The 14,918-nt window shown below is 49.9% G+C and overlaps 1 protein-coding gene and 1 long non-coding RNA gene across 5 annotated transcripts in view; one reads left to right on the forward strand and one right to left on the reverse strand.

The window, feature by feature from the left end:
- Positions 1-14,918, forward strand: part of Nfia (nuclear factor I A) — a 430,814-nt gene that overhangs the window by 236,842 nt on the left and 179,054 nt on the right. The window lies entirely within an intron of this gene.
- LOC104848854 overlaps positions 5,906-14,918 on the reverse strand; it is a 17,064-nt gene continuing 8,051 nt past the window's right edge. Inside the window, exon 4 of the long non-coding RNA XR_776551.3 lies at positions 5,906-7,528. This is a non-coding gene — a long non-coding RNA (uncharacterized LOC104848854). The remainder of the gene's footprint in view (positions 7,529-14,918) is intronic.

The following is a 14,918-nucleotide window of genomic DNA, read 5'->3' on the forward strand; positions in this document are numbered from 1 at the left end:
TCATATTTACAGGAAAGGACTAAAGAAACATTGAAACATATTAAGTCCTCTCTCTCTCTTTAGTCTACCAGCATGTCTAGTGTTAGGCCACCGTGAGGAACTGAGCCATTACTAAGATTTGAAGTATCAAAATAAGGAAAGATCTGTGTGTCTCTTCCCTTTTTCCATCGTGTCCTGAACTGTTGAGGTGGTTCGCAAGGTGCTTCTGACCTAGGAGGAAATTCCCAAAGCAGCTGGGGGATGCCTCGTGTGTAGGATTCGCGGGCCATGCCATGTTCTCAGCAGTCACAGTGGCTGTGTCTGCTGCGTACCAAGCTGTAACCTGTGTCTCAGAAGGGAGCATTTCTGTTCCTTGCTCTTGAACACAAATACTCGGATTCTTAAAATCCCCTGTGAACTGTTCCCCAGATTTGCCTGGCATTGAGTTCCAAACCGGCAGAACCTGGCAGCATCCTCGACACGGTGAAGTGTGCTCCTGCCCCGAGTGCCTCCACCAGCCGTCGCTCTTGGCCGCTGGCCACTGGCCACGTGTTTGCTTTGGACCAATTCATACCACATCGCATGCTTGGGAAAATTTTATCTCTGCAACTGCGCATAGTTGAGTTCAAAATGGGGCAGAAAAGCGAAATAACAAAAGGAATTTTGCTGTGAGTTCAGTATTTCTCTTTTGCTCCTGAGTACCACGAGAAGGATCTTCTTTTTCTGGCTTCCAACTTGTCCATCCGGAGAGGTCTCTAGGAAAGTTACCGTGCGCGCTTCCTGGGGCCTGCTCTGCCACTGGAACAGAAACAAGTGCTTATAATCTATAATTGAAATTAGTGGGGTTTTTTTTCTCTAGTGGCAAAATGCACAATAGATACCTTTCAGTGTTATTCAGCAGATGTTTCAATTTTTGGTTATAGTAGAAAAAAGATATAGGATCATCTATAATTAGTTATATTTGGCTTCTGCCAAGATGATACACAGATATATTTACTAAAAAAGCTACAAACCCATTGGATCCTAGGAATAAATTCTAATGTTTAATGCATCTTTAAAAAAAATGAACACTTTGCCCTTTAAAAATCTCTCCATTATGTACTTATTGCCTTTACTAGAAATAACCAAATGCAAGTGTCTCACTGATAATTTTAATGCAGATTCTTAAGAATTTGTCTCCTTATGCTTACATTTAAAAAAAATTCAGGAGTTTTTCTACATACATCCAGAATCAACTTAACTTTTTGACCCAATTAGCTGATTAACCTGATGAATGTAATTAAAATGGGGGAAGTGCCTGTGCAGAGAAGAATAGCATTAGTATAATGCGGTGGTTAAGTGTAACAAGATTGATTCAATAATTAATTAATTTCATTAACAATACAGTTTTGTGCCAGCAGAGATGCAGGTTCAGATCCTCCCCAGCCTTGTGAACTCGGTCCCCAGGGGAAGCCTCCTTCCACCCCAGGCACAAGTGTGCGGTGAGGCCCCTGCCCTGTGCAGTGGGGTAAGGAGCAAACTGCAGGAGCGCACCCAAGGCCGGAGGTCAGTGGCGGAGAACAGGCGCTGTCCAGCGTTCCACGTTCTCCTGCCTGCATCCTGGGAAGGAGAGGAGTCACCGCCACCGGGCCGCCTGAGGTCTCAGGGAACTGCTTTTCTAAAGGCTGCAGATCCTCTCTGTGTCTCGTGCAGCTTTCTGCAGCGTAGACATCGCTCCTTCCCCTGTTCACATCAACGTTAGGTTTTAACTGTAGTTCTAGAGTTAAAAAACAACAGAACTCCCACACAGCTCACCTTAATCAGTTTTCACAGAGTGAAGGTAGGCAAGGATGAGGTGAAGTCTGGGCACTGGAGGGAAACGCGCCCACTGTCCTGCGGCGAGGGACAGGGACCTGCACCTGCGCACCCTCCTCCCCGTCGTCTTTTTAACGGAAGTCGCATGCGTCAGCCTCTGTGCAGCTGCGCTGTGTGAAATGTGAATGTGGCTCAGCTGAGACTCCTCTGTCAAACTTCCGGTGACACGCTCTCAGCCGTCATGAACGTGCTCCCTTGCCAGGAATGTCACCTTAGCCACACAAGATGACCAGCTCTCCAGGTGTGGTACTGCGCCCCTGTAAGTCCAGCCACTCAGAAGGCTGACGCAGGAGGACCACAGATTCAAGTCCAGCCTGGGCAGCTTAATGAGACTGTGTCTCCTACTATGATCTGAAACAGGACTGGGGCTGTATCTTGGTTGTAGAGAGCTTGTGTGTGACACCCTGAGTTCAGTCTGACGTGCACACACACGTGTATGGGAAGTGCAGCCCAGGGAGTGGACGTCTTTCTCCCTAACCTTAATTTCTGTAATCCTTTGTATTTCAATGTCTAGTCAGTAATTTTTCCGATTCACAGTATTGGTCTCTTGGCCTTTCTTACGCACTTTATATGCTATCCTTTTTTTTTTCTATTTTTGTTTACATTGTGTCCCTAAAGGTTGACATTTAAAATATAATTTGAAAAATTTGCTTTTGCATTATATTTATGGATTCTTATACCCTCTTACAGTTTTAGACTCTCTGGAAGTGACGCTTGATAATATTATACTAGAAATACTATAATATTGTAATATACTACAAATTCTATTTCAGCTCGCATTAACCCAGCTGTGGTGTCAGAAAAACTTTCTGTATAGATAAGCCTGGTGTTTCTTGCAGAGTAGTTGAATTTCTGTAACAGAGTCTTGATACTTTCTGTGAGACTTTACCTTATGCCTTCACATGTGGACGGGTCCGGGCCTGTGGTCTGCACGGTGTTTTAAGCGTACAGCGTGCACTCTAAGCCTTGCTTTCTTGCGAGAGGCAAATGAGTAGCCTGGAGTGGCCGTCTGCTCTGCGTGTCGGTGCCCCGCGTGTGGAGGGTGTGGAGGAACACCCAGGAGCTAACTGGGGTGCCGCAGACCTGGAGCAGGGGCCAGTGCTTGGTGCCCGTTATTGGGAGTGATTTGAGTAGGGAGTGTGAGGGTTTTTATGGAGCATTTTCATGTGGCCAAACCTGTGTGTCCTGTGGTACAGCTCTGACCTGCTTAGTGGCATCCGGATGACGGCTGAGTCCTTATACCAGGGGACAGCATCTCCCCTCACCCAATTAAAGGCTGACTCGAGGTAACTGGAATGTTCTTGGAATTGAGAATGTATCTGCCTGGCTTTCTCTGCTGCCGATAGATGCGTTTGGCACAGTTCTTCGTGAGGGCGCATTTGGAGGGTGATGCTGTGGCTACTGTTGTTTTACTCCAAAGAGCTCCTGCTGCGGGGTGCTTCTGCTCTGTGTGTAAGGACAGTGTGGAGATGCCTCGTTCATGGGCTCACAACCAGGTGTTGGACCTGGATTCTCCAGCTGTGGCAGTGTGGGCTGAAGCTGGGAACAGCAGGTGTTAATCTTCTGCTTGTTCCATTGCTATCCCAAACTAACTTGAAATAGAATGTGATGCAGATCTGTTTCTCTGTATAGTCCTGACAGTGCCCATGCAAGAGGACAAAGTGAAATTTCCTGTATGTCACGTGGTTCAAAACGTTATTAGAGGGAGTGCGTGCGTGTGTGTGTGTGCGTGCGTGTGCGTGTGTGTGCCTGAACAGCAGGAAGCAGTGCCGCGGTGGCTTTTTAGATACATTGCTGAATTTTGATCTTCTGCCTCTGTGGTGATTGTTCCTTCCATCCGCTTGGTTGGCTCCATAGCAGCATTTGGGGCACAGGGAGAAACAAAGCTCTGGATCCCACATCCGTGTACCTGCAGGATCTCAGGTTTCCCGGGCATGCGTTCACTCCTCTGGCTCCTTATAGTCCACGTTTACACCTCGGCAGGAGGCTTGGGGGGAGCCAGGTCCCCAGACAAGTCCTGTGCGGATTTCATTGGTCGGTGAGAGACCCTTACGTCACTGACCGCCAGGGCCGCCGGGGGGGTCCCGGGCTTGCCTGGAAACCACCCCAGAGAAAGACGATGTCCGCTTTGGGCAGGGGAAGTCATCGGGGTGCAAGGAGAAGCCAGCAATGAAGGCAGAGGCCACTCATTAACCCACTTTCAGACATCTTCAGGCTAAGCTCCAAAGGTCACAGTGGCTACCATTTAATTCATCGCAGAAGAAAAAGTTCCAGGAGAAGAAAGTTAGCAAACTTGACCTTTAATGCTTAACAGGTTCTCTTCAGTGTTTTATTCATTGCTGCTACAAGGCTAACACGATTCAGCTCTCCACGTGTGAACCTGACTTTTAAGGCATATTGGGCTGTAGGGAAGAGCTGGATTCCTCCGGACCTGGAGCAGGTGAGCAGAGTTCTCCACCCTCGTGCCCTGCTGGCTACGCTGCTGGCTCAGAGTGCAAAGTCCAGGCCGCCTGGATAGGGTGCACGGGAGTGAGGTGCCCTCTCCTCCCCCTAACGGCTGAGCATGGCCTTCCCTGGTCCTGGGCGGAGCCGCGAGTGGCAGGAAGGCGGTGCCTTGGGCGGACGGTGCTGGCAGAGCCCTTTCCAGGCGCTCTGGCGCTGCGCACGTGCGAACTCTGCTCCTGCCAACTGTGACTTCAGAACCCAGGTCTGTTCCTGAACCTGGACGCCCAGCTGTCAGCATGTCGCCATATGTCACCAGCACATGGCGCCCTAATTAAAATTTCAAATCGCATGCATGTGTGTGTGCTGCTGGCTCGCTTGGAAGGCAGGGACCTCAGCACCCCGCATACTCTCTGTTACTAGGAAGCATCCCTAGGAAGTGGCTGGGCCCCTCCCTCTCTGGGGGGCAGGGCAGGCTGGAGGTAGTGGGCTACGGCCTTGCCTGGGATTCTGAGAACAGGAGCTTAACCTCGCCAACACGGCTTCTCTCTGGCTGTGCCCTCTGTTACCCTCCTGGAAAAGTGAAAACTCCCTTCAACGAAGGAGAAAATTTACAAAATGAAGGCTGCTCAGTATGCGCCCTCGCTGTACTGCAGGGCAGACGGGGTGAGGGGTGTTAGTCTGTGCATTTCCTCTGGGCACCCGCTTTGTGTGTACATGTAGCTGTTGGAAATGTCCCCTGGAGAGCAGTGATGACGGCGTCCCGTGGACCTGCGTGCCTGTGCAGCATGGGAGGATGTCCTGCTGCGGGGTGGCATCCTCTGTGATGCCCACCAGTTGTTGGTCACTTAGGAAATGCAGGAAAACGTGGTCCTTACTCACCTCTGTCGTGCAGCCACTGCTGGCACCCTGCTGTGTCTTGGGTCTCGATGTCCCGCTAAAGCCTCATTTGGTCATGGAGCTTTTTCAGAGGTGACTGGATCTAGAGTGTGTGACTGATTCATAGTGCAATGCTAGGATTAAGGGTGGGTGATTACTAAATCAGTCCACTGATTGGTTTGGCACCAACCTGATCTCCATTAGCCTAGAGTATAAAAGGGGCTGAGAAAAGCTGCTAAGGTCCCTAGATTGCTTTGCAACCTTTCGCCTACCATGAACTGTTTCTACTCTGATGCCCCTGTGCCATCCACCCTGCCTCAGAGCCGCCAGTTATGGACTGAATTTCTACAAACTGTGAGCCAAATCAACCTCTGCCCTCTAACTTGGTGTGTTGGGTACAGTGGACCCTGAACTTACCAGCTCAGTCCCTTCCCGAGGGCTGGTTGTAACTCAGGTTGGTCAGGGCAGGCTCAGGCCTCTCTGCACAGCCTGAAGAGCCTCTCTCCTACACACAGGCCGATCTCAGTGTCCTTAGAGAGACCCCGGCCCAGGATTTCTCTGTGAACCCCACACACGAGAGGGTGCTGTCATCTCCCTTCCAGAGCTCTTTAAGGATTAAGTCTATATCTGAGACCATCTGGAAGCACAAGTGGCCGGCATTTGGGTTGTAACTCAAGGCTTTGTTCATAAGTTAAAACTAAACTTTCCATCATAACCCAAGTTGTTCATATGGTAGGAAGGTTGTAACTCCAGGGTCCACTGTATTTTGCCTCAGCAACAAGTAACCATTTGAGTGTTGCCTGTTCTGCAGCTAGTTGAGGTACTGTTCACAGGAGCACATCTGGTATATAGCAGAAGTGACATTTGAACTCAGACCTGTTTGACTCAAAAAACCATGCACAATGTATTGTTTCCTCTCTGGGGAAAATGTATGTGTGTGGGGAGGCTCGTTCTAATCCTAGCTTCCTGGAGGTGAGGTGTTCTCCATGTGTGCATTTTTTGCCCACATAGGTGGAATATTCCTATCCCACAGTCCTTGGGACCAGAAGTCTTTCAGATTTTGGATTTTTTTTTAAAAATTAGCATATTTGCACATACAAAATGAGATAGCTTTGGTACCTTCCTACTGTCTCCAGTCTAGTTGTGAAATCCATTCATGTTTTATATGCACCTTACACATGAAGCCTGAAACGGTGTTGCAGTGCTAGCTGTCTGCATTTCACAGTGGCCCTCTCAGAGGTCGGTGGGATTTCCCACTTGTGATGTCCTGTCAGCCCTCGGCATGGGTCAGCTCTTGGCGTGTTCTGTATTTCAGAGTTGTGGGTGAGGGATGCTCAGCCGATCTCTTAGTAAGTCCAGGGCTGGCGTGGAGAGACTGGAGCAAGAATTCTGCCTTTCAGTCCCTCCCAACCTGGTCACCATTCACTTCCTGTCCAGAGTCCTCAAAGCCAGGCGCCTCTTCATCCGCGGCGTAGCACAGGGAGGAGAGCTCAGCCCGCAGGGAGAGGCGTGGGGCTCTGGCATCAGCTGCAGACAGTGCACTTCCTGCCAAACTCGCATTCATCTGCAAAGTTGCTGCAACAGAACGAGAGTGAAGGGGAAAACACCTGCCCTGGACCTCAGTCTGCTGATCCTGTCGCACAGGCTGAGCTCTGCACTGAGATCTCACAGGCTTTCTCAGCTGTGGCTTTTTGGGGTCGCCCACAGTGTCCTGTGTCTGAAAAGACAGCCCGGTAGCTTAAGAGACCTGCATCCTTCCTACAAGTGTGAAGCACGGTGGCTCTTGGTGGCTTCTGTAAGCTTCGTGGTAGTGTCCCCACCTTGAGACGAGACTGGCTGAAGACAGATCAGCCGGCCCGGTTTCTGCTGAGCTTAGAGCCAAATGCTCTTTCTCGCGCTCACAGAGCTGTTTGGGTCTTTGTGTATTTTAAGTATAACATCAAGAAGTGTACGAAGAATGGATGAAAGCTTAAAGCAGACTCTGAAGGCGCTGTTAGGTTCTATTCCTGTCTCTGCACTAGAATCAAGGGGAGGAAGTAAAGAGGAACGGACAGAAGAAAAGAAGGGGCAAGAACGGGGAAGAGGGAGAGAAGGCAAGAACGTCAGGCAGTGAGAGTTCAGTGCAGCATCACCTGGGGAGCGAAGAGAGGCCCGGATCGGGACTGCAGGCCTTGTGCTCTTGGGGACCAGGAGTGGTCAGGCAGCACGGGACCGTGCATGCCCCTCACCAGGGTGCTTCTGGGGTCCACACGGCGTGCTCCTGGGAGAGGCAGGGCAGGGAGGATACAGACGGGCTCAAACAGAAACCCTCAGGTGGTCTCGCAGCGGCTTTGGACGAAGATGGCTCCATAAGATACCTGGGTAGCAGCATTTCCTAAAGATAATTTTAATGAACAATTACCCAGGTGAAACAGTCCCCATTTTGTAAAAAATCAGACTCCGACGTATTCTTTAATTTGTTGTGAGGAACCGAGCCACACAGCCCTGCCCCCAACATTGGGTCAGGACTGATAGTTGCTCTGCACCCCATCTGGTGGGACACCCCGCTACTCCAGGAGGCGGGACAAGGTCGCCCGAGCGTGGGTTCTGCCTCTGTGTCAGTTTCCTATTCCTTAGGGGAGGTGAAGCGTTATTTCTGTACAGTGTGATTGTGGCCATAAACGTTATCAGGATTCTTTTAAATAAAATCCAACTAGGTGAAAAGCCTGAAAAACATGGTGGTGAAATTTGGGGACAGAAGATACAAAAGTGTTATGACTGTAACCTTGGACCGAATATGTTCTGTGAGACTCTGGGAAATGCTGTGGGCGCAGGGTCTCATGCCGAGTTTTGAGAGCTGACAACAGAGTGCTCTGGGGTTTGAGTATTTGTTTCAGTATGTTCGTCAGAAGGTATGTTTTTGCGATTTATTGCAAATAATTCTGTTGATCTTATCCTAGATACTTTGATATGCAAGGTGGTAAGAAAGAAGGATGCACACCGGGTCTGGAGAAAGGCCATAAATTATTACACAGTCATCTAAGTATTTTTGGTATCCGCGACTAACTTTTAAAATGGCAGAGTTATAAATGCGTGTAAAGTCTGATGTACAGTTGTTACTGGTTGCTGTGGCATTAATGCATAAGAACTTTTGGTTTTATTTTCCACCCTTATGTTTTATGTGAAAAAAACAAAACATTTAGATTTGCAAGAGTAGAATTAGCAGGGTGTACAACGAAAGCGAGACACACCCATGGGGAGAATATTTCATATCTTTGTCTCTCAAGGAGCAAACGAAAAGGCTTTGCTTTAACTTTGCGCCGGTGCACAGCACTTTGAGTTTATTTATTGTCAGGGCTGCTGTAAATCACTTCATCGAGAGTGGTGGACCGCACACTTGTGCATTAGACTGTGTAAACCACCAGAGCTGGCCCCGAGCATCACAGCGCGGTTTGGGGGGTGAAGTGGGGTCACACCGTGCAGCGGCTCCCTTTAACACTTGCGTCCTTGCTGACCCAGCACGTCTGTAGGTAGAGCGCTGAGCACTTTCTGTTCTCAGTCCCCGTGGGGTGTGGGTCTTGCTTGTCTCTGGCAGCCACTGGCTGAGCCCTCACCACCAGCCCCCAGTGAAGGTGCCGGCAGGCGAGTTTCCTGGTAGGAAGCTCTGGCCCTTGGAGAATGTTCCTAATCAGAAGGAAGTGTGAGCTCACACCTCCAGGACCCTAGTGCTTGTGTGGGATCAGAGCACACACAAGTGGATACAGTTGGGCATGGTGACACAGGCCTGTTATCCCGAAACTCAGGAGGCTGAGGCAGGAGAATTGCTGTGAGTTTGAGGCCAGGGTCTCAGAAACAAAACAAAACCATTAAAAAACCCAAAGCACGTAGGCCAGAGCGCTCACACCCTTCACAGAGCTGCATCCATCCACCAGGGCCTCCTCCCACCCCTCTGACCTGGGTGGTCCTCTCTGCCTCCTGCTTCTTCAGCCTGGGCCTCCTGCTGGCCGCCCCTCTCCCGTGCGCCTTGGCCTGGCTTGTGCAGCCTCTGGGGGTGCAGCCTGGCTCACGTTGTCCTCTCTTGGGCACCAGGCTGTGTTTTCCTGAACACCGAGTCTCTCGGTGCTTGTGACGGTTCTGTGTAACCGCAAAAGTCCGTCCCTGCCGTTCAGCGGGCTTAAAGCAGCAGAGAAGCAGAGCCGTCCTTCTGGGGCATCCAGGCCTTCACTGCGGACAGTCTGGGGGCTGTCAGTCTCCGAGGTCCTGACCTTTAACCGGGTCCACTCTGAACCCCATGTGCCAGGTCTCAGAGTCGTTTTTCCTATGTGTATCTGCAGTGTGTGTGTGTGTGTGTGTGTGTGTGTGTGTGTGTGAACTCATAGCTTTGCGGATGCCAGGCAAGTGCTCCACCAGTAAGCTACTTCCACAGCCCTTTTAAAATTTTTATTTTTACACAGTGTCTCACTAATTGCTCAGGCTGGCCTCAAATTTGAAATCTTCCTGCCTCAGCCTTCTGAGTCACTGAGATTGCAGGTGTGTACTGCTTTTCTTTAAAGTAGTATTGCAGATTGATTGCAGGTCTTCCCACAGAGCTATATTCCCAGCCCTTTTTTATTTTTATTTATTTTTATTTTTTTAAATTTTTTTGGTTTTTTGAGACAGGGTCTCACTACATAGTTCAGACTGCTCTGGAACCCACTGTGTAGCCCAGCCTGTCCTTGAACTTGGAGCGATCCTCCTGTCTCAGCCTCCCAAGTGCTAGGATTACAGGCGTGCATTACCATGCCCGGCTCCTGTTTTATGTTTAATTTTGAGACAAGGTCTCTCTGTTACAAAGGTTAGGCTCAAGCTTGCAACCCTCCTGCCTCAGCCTCCCAGAGTTCTGGGATTCCAATTGGTGGAGCACTGCACGCCCCTGGGCAGATGGGTCCTGGCCACAGGCCTTTGTTTTCCTCTCCTCCGCCTGGTGTGAGAGCACATGGAATGATGACTGCAGGTACCAGGTAGACACGGCAGGAGGAGAGGACCCTGAGTTCCGGGAGTCCGTTGGGCTGTCGGCTACTTTGTGCCAGTCCCCTGTGGCCCTGTTGTACTGCTGCAGAGAGGGTGGGGAGAGTCCTCTGCTGCCTGTGGCTGAACAGACCCAGTGAGGCGGTACAATGGCCAGGGTCAGCCCCGCACCTGGGCCTTGCAGTGACTACCCTCAGCCCTCGCCTCCTGAGCTGGGCTGTGGCCTGAGGGCCCACTGCGTTCTGCATGGAGGGCTCCTGTGGGGCTCGCAGGGATTTCAGGCCAACCACAAGTCTACCTCCCGGTCAATTCTCAGGGCCACCGTCTGTCTCCCCACTTACAGACAAGATGGGGACCTGAGGCATAGCACGAGGGGCCGGATCCACTCACCAGGCGCACGACTGGGGTGTAAGTCACAGAAGTCCTGGGCCCAGGAAGTCCTGACCCCTGAGCCCGAGTGTCTGATATTCCACTGCGTGACCCAGATTGGCCAGGGGAAGGCGGCAGGGAGCGGAGCATTTCCGTGTCCCCCAGGGCCATGAAGGGATCCCACTTCGAAGACAGTTGATGAGACCCAGCAGCAGTGTTTCTTCCAGTGGCCCAGCCTTGACAGCGCCACACATTTCATGTAGATCCACAGTTCCAGAAAATTCCACATGCACCCTACGGTGAGCTTTCGCTCTTTTCACTTTGCGGCATTTTTTAGACCCAGGACCCACTTCTGTAAGTCTTCCCCGGGGAAGGTGTCTTACTTGCAATGCTCTGTGCTCATGTGGCGCTGGTCTTTTGCTGACACACGGGGTCTTGGCAGACTGGGTGCAGAGCTTCTGAGAAGCTGTCCTGGTTTGGTGGCAGCCAAGGCAAGAAGAGCTGCTGGCCCTGCCCCCTGCCGCCTGTCCTGGGGTCGGGCTGATCTCAGCTGGTGGACTGGCTGAGTTTCCCTGGGCTTTCAGCAGCAGCCCTCGGAAGTCGCTCTGAAGACGCTCACCCGTCTGCATGGCCCTCCTGGTCAGCATGACCTGGGCACACTCGCCTCGTCCTTTCCCGTGTACCCTCTGATCTCAGGAACTTCTTCTACATAGATGTAACAAAAAGCACATAAAGACAGGGGAGTGAGCCTCTGTGGTGGTGCGTTCCTGTAATCTCCAGCTGGGATCCACCTTCTCCACTCAGAAGGTCACTCAGAACTGTTGCTGGGATGGGCTGGAAGTGGGATATTTAGGTCTCCAAAATTCATATGGCTGAAATTGTTTTGAAACAAAAGCTAGTGAATTATTAATAGGGGAAGAACGGATGTTTTCTTTGACCACTTTGCTTTTTCTCCAGTGAACGTACACACCGCTAGGCCCACGGTCCTCGGTAGGAAACAGCAGGGCCCGGTCTGGACTTCTCTCAGGTTCTCTCGGGTTCTGTCAGATTCTTTCTCTCTCAGTGATTTTCAAGTTTAAACCCAAATCCCCCTTCTGTCCCTGCAGACAGATTTGGCACTCAGACACCTGGTGTGGGGCGAGTAGCCCGAGCTGCATGCCTTGGCCGCTGTCATCTTTGACACGAACGTGAAGCCTGTCCCGGGGAGCCTCCCCGTGTGGCACTGCAGACGGCTGCTGCGCCTCCCACGCTCTGCCGTTCTGAGGAGACCCTCGGAGGCCGGACGGCATCTCCGGGGTGACCTGCTGCAGACACACGCAGACTCGGGCCCTTTCTCTTCCTCCTCTCTCTCTGTGGACCCAGCTTCTCCCCAGTGGGCAGGGTGAGGCTCTATCAGCAGTGAACAGCAGAAGCACTTCGCAGAAAGGGGGCGCTCTCTGTAGACCCTGGGCCCAGCGTGACAGTCAGGGGCTCCTCTCGGTGAGGAGAGGCCACCGCCTGCTCTCATCTCCACTGTGATCAGTGGGATCCAACTCTTGTCACAGGGCCACAGTGAGATCTCGCCTCTGAAAAGCCCTGCTACAAACACGTCTGTCTGCTTCGTCCTTTTTGCTGCTGTGAACTGAGAGCAGCCGGCTTTGCAGAATGTGGACTGTGCAGGTCTGGTGTGAGCTTCTCACAGGACAGTAAAGCGTTCACACGAAGAGGAAAAGGTTATTCTGGTGGACTTTCTTGTGCTTGTTTTTTTAATTTTGGAAAGACTCAAACTCTCAATACATTTTTTTTTTTTTTTAAGCTCAAGGGGAAATAGCTTGACGTGTTAGAACCTGGCCTTTGGCATCAAGAAGTTTGAGGCCAGTGACTTTGGACAGAGGCCTCAGGCCTGTGGCAATCTCACCACATAAGCTTGTGATTATGAAGATGGCTGCTGGGTAGGCAGGGCCTCCGGACCCAAGATGCAGGGCCTTCCACAGTAAGTGGCTTCCAGTTGCTGCTGTATTGACGAGGCTGCCCTGGCCTTTCTGCCCGTTGTTATATTGAGCTTTATTGTTGATGTGATCTACAAGTTATAATAAACATATCCGGCATCTAAGATGTAGGGGCTTTTCAGAGGTACGGCCATGGTTGGTTTCTTGATTAAGTAGTGGACATTCAGAGATACTGGGTTTTACACATACAGGAAAAGGCACTGAGTGAGGCTTGTCCTAGTCACAGCCTCATTGATTCGAGGACCTGAGGAGAGGGTCCCAGGCCTTCCTGAGAGGGGCGGATTTCTCGGAGTGTCGGAGTAGCCAGGGCAAAGAAACCCAAAGAAGTGCCAAACAAGGGAAATTCGAAAACTAAAAAATGCAGATTTTTTTTTCTGTCTAAAAGTGGTCTTTTACATGTCAGTGATATTAAGTAAAGGTTGATATTTTCAGAGAGAAATGATTACTTACTGAGACAGTTATATTGTCTGCTGGATTTGCATATTTCACTTCGAGGAGAACACCTGTTCCTGCAGTCAAAGCTGTTACTTGGGTACAGATTTGCTTTTCTGCAAACCATCAGTAACCACTTAAGATTAAACAGTTTTCTTTTCCTCTAGTGGGTTTGGGCATTGTTTATTTATTTGGTGTGATTTTGTTTATTTTTCCATATTAATTTCCATGAGGTTGAAAACTGTACAGCACCCAAGGTTCACATCACAGTGTGCAGGGAAAATCAAAATCAAATAAATAATTTAAGTTTTTATTATAGCAAATGATATGAGAGTATTATAGTCTTCTAAAATACAAGAAATAGAAGTCACACGTATTCTGACACCCCAAAATAATTCACACTGACATCTTGGCATCCTCCTCCCAGGCTTTTTTCTCTTAGTATAATGTTAGAAGCTTGTGATTATGAAAAGGTACCGGTCCTCAGACCTCTTCTCGAGCTATGTGCAGGTGCCGTACGACAGAGGCTGATGTGGCCAGGCAGTGTGTGGACGTAGGGATCCACAGAGCCCGGTGGGCAGGCGGGCTGTGGCACCCGAATTCCTCACCAGGTGTTTGTTGTCTCCAGAAGAGCCAGATTGTAGAGGGAGGGGCTCAGGTGAGGTTGTCACCTTGCCCCAGTGTGGGTGACAGAGGCATAGCACAACCCTGCTGCTGTGTATTTGTGCCTTCGGGGGAAAATCATGAGTTTCCACAAGTCCAGTTTTGAACGTAGTTGTTTTACCTCAGGGCCCTTTTCCTGATGGCCTAAGTTGCTGTCATTTAAGTTTCGGTAAAGTATGGAGCGGGAGATGTAGACTGGAGAGGATGGAGTGCTCGTGACCAAATTTTCGTAGCGTTTATCGTGGTCCTGGATTCTGTACTCCTCCTTTCTATTGGGTTATATCTTTATTTAGAGATGCTTGCTAGTATGCCCTATGTTCAGTGACATTTTTCACGCGAATTTATCCATTATTGGAAAAGACAGGAAACACAAACACAGCGTGGAGAAGTGTGCAAGATTTCCAGAGAACACTGCAGTCAGACGGTGCCCTGGTCACCTTTCCTGGTCAGACACGTTAAGCCTGCCCTCCTCATCTGTGCAGTGAATGTTTCTCCCTTCCCCTGTCTGTGGTCAGGTAGCCTTCTTTACCAAAGAGGAGAGCATAATATTCTCGTTTGCCTGGCTCTCTGGCATTTAAGCAAACCAGAGAAATGCATAAATTTAGCAAAGGATCGAGGCCAGTTTGATGGCTGAATTGGCATCGTCTCACGTTTTTCATTCTCTGTATTTATAGCAATAAATCTCAAGTAAGGAAATAGCTTGCACAGGGAATATGTCGTATGAGGAAGTTTGCACACTTGTGTGGCTCCCAGGTGTCTTCGTATCTGTGCCCTCCACCCACAGCCCTGGCCAAGGTGAAGACCAGGACCGCAGCCTGCACTTGGCGCTGGGTCAGAGCTGTGCATGTCGGCCAGAGAAGCAAACAGTGGCCATATTTCTGTGGGAAGGTAGCAGTGCTACCTTGTGAAGCCTTAGTAATTGGGAGAACTTTGGTTCCATGGAGTTTTTTCTTTGTATTTTCAATCAGTACTTCATCACAGTTAAAATAAATTCCCTAATTTCATTAGTAATGATGATATTTAAACAGTAATGATAAGTATAACTGTGCATTTTTAAAAAGTTAGCAAGAGAAGAGCATTCATGAACCATCTCACTTAATTCTCTGACCCTGTGAAGTCTTAGTATTATTAATCCCATTTTATAAATAAAACCCAATTTCCCCAGCTTAGATTTCCGCTTCGCAGGTGTCTAGAGCTAACAGGGGCAGCAGGAAGCCCCCTCACCCCTCGTGGTGCATCAGTCAGAGATGTTTGGAGGGGATCCTGTCTTCCGAAGCGGGAGCACACCTGGTACACTGACTCACCTCGCACACTTGAGAGCCACTG

Source organism: Fukomys damarensis, unplaced genomic scaffold (genome assembly GCF_012274545.1).
Source record: "Fukomys damarensis isolate Sample0158 unplaced genomic scaffold, DMR_v1.0_HiC HiC_scaffold_33, whole genome shotgun sequence".
NCBI classification, from domain to species: domain Eukaryota; kingdom Metazoa; phylum Chordata; class Mammalia; order Rodentia; family Bathyergidae; genus Fukomys; species Fukomys damarensis.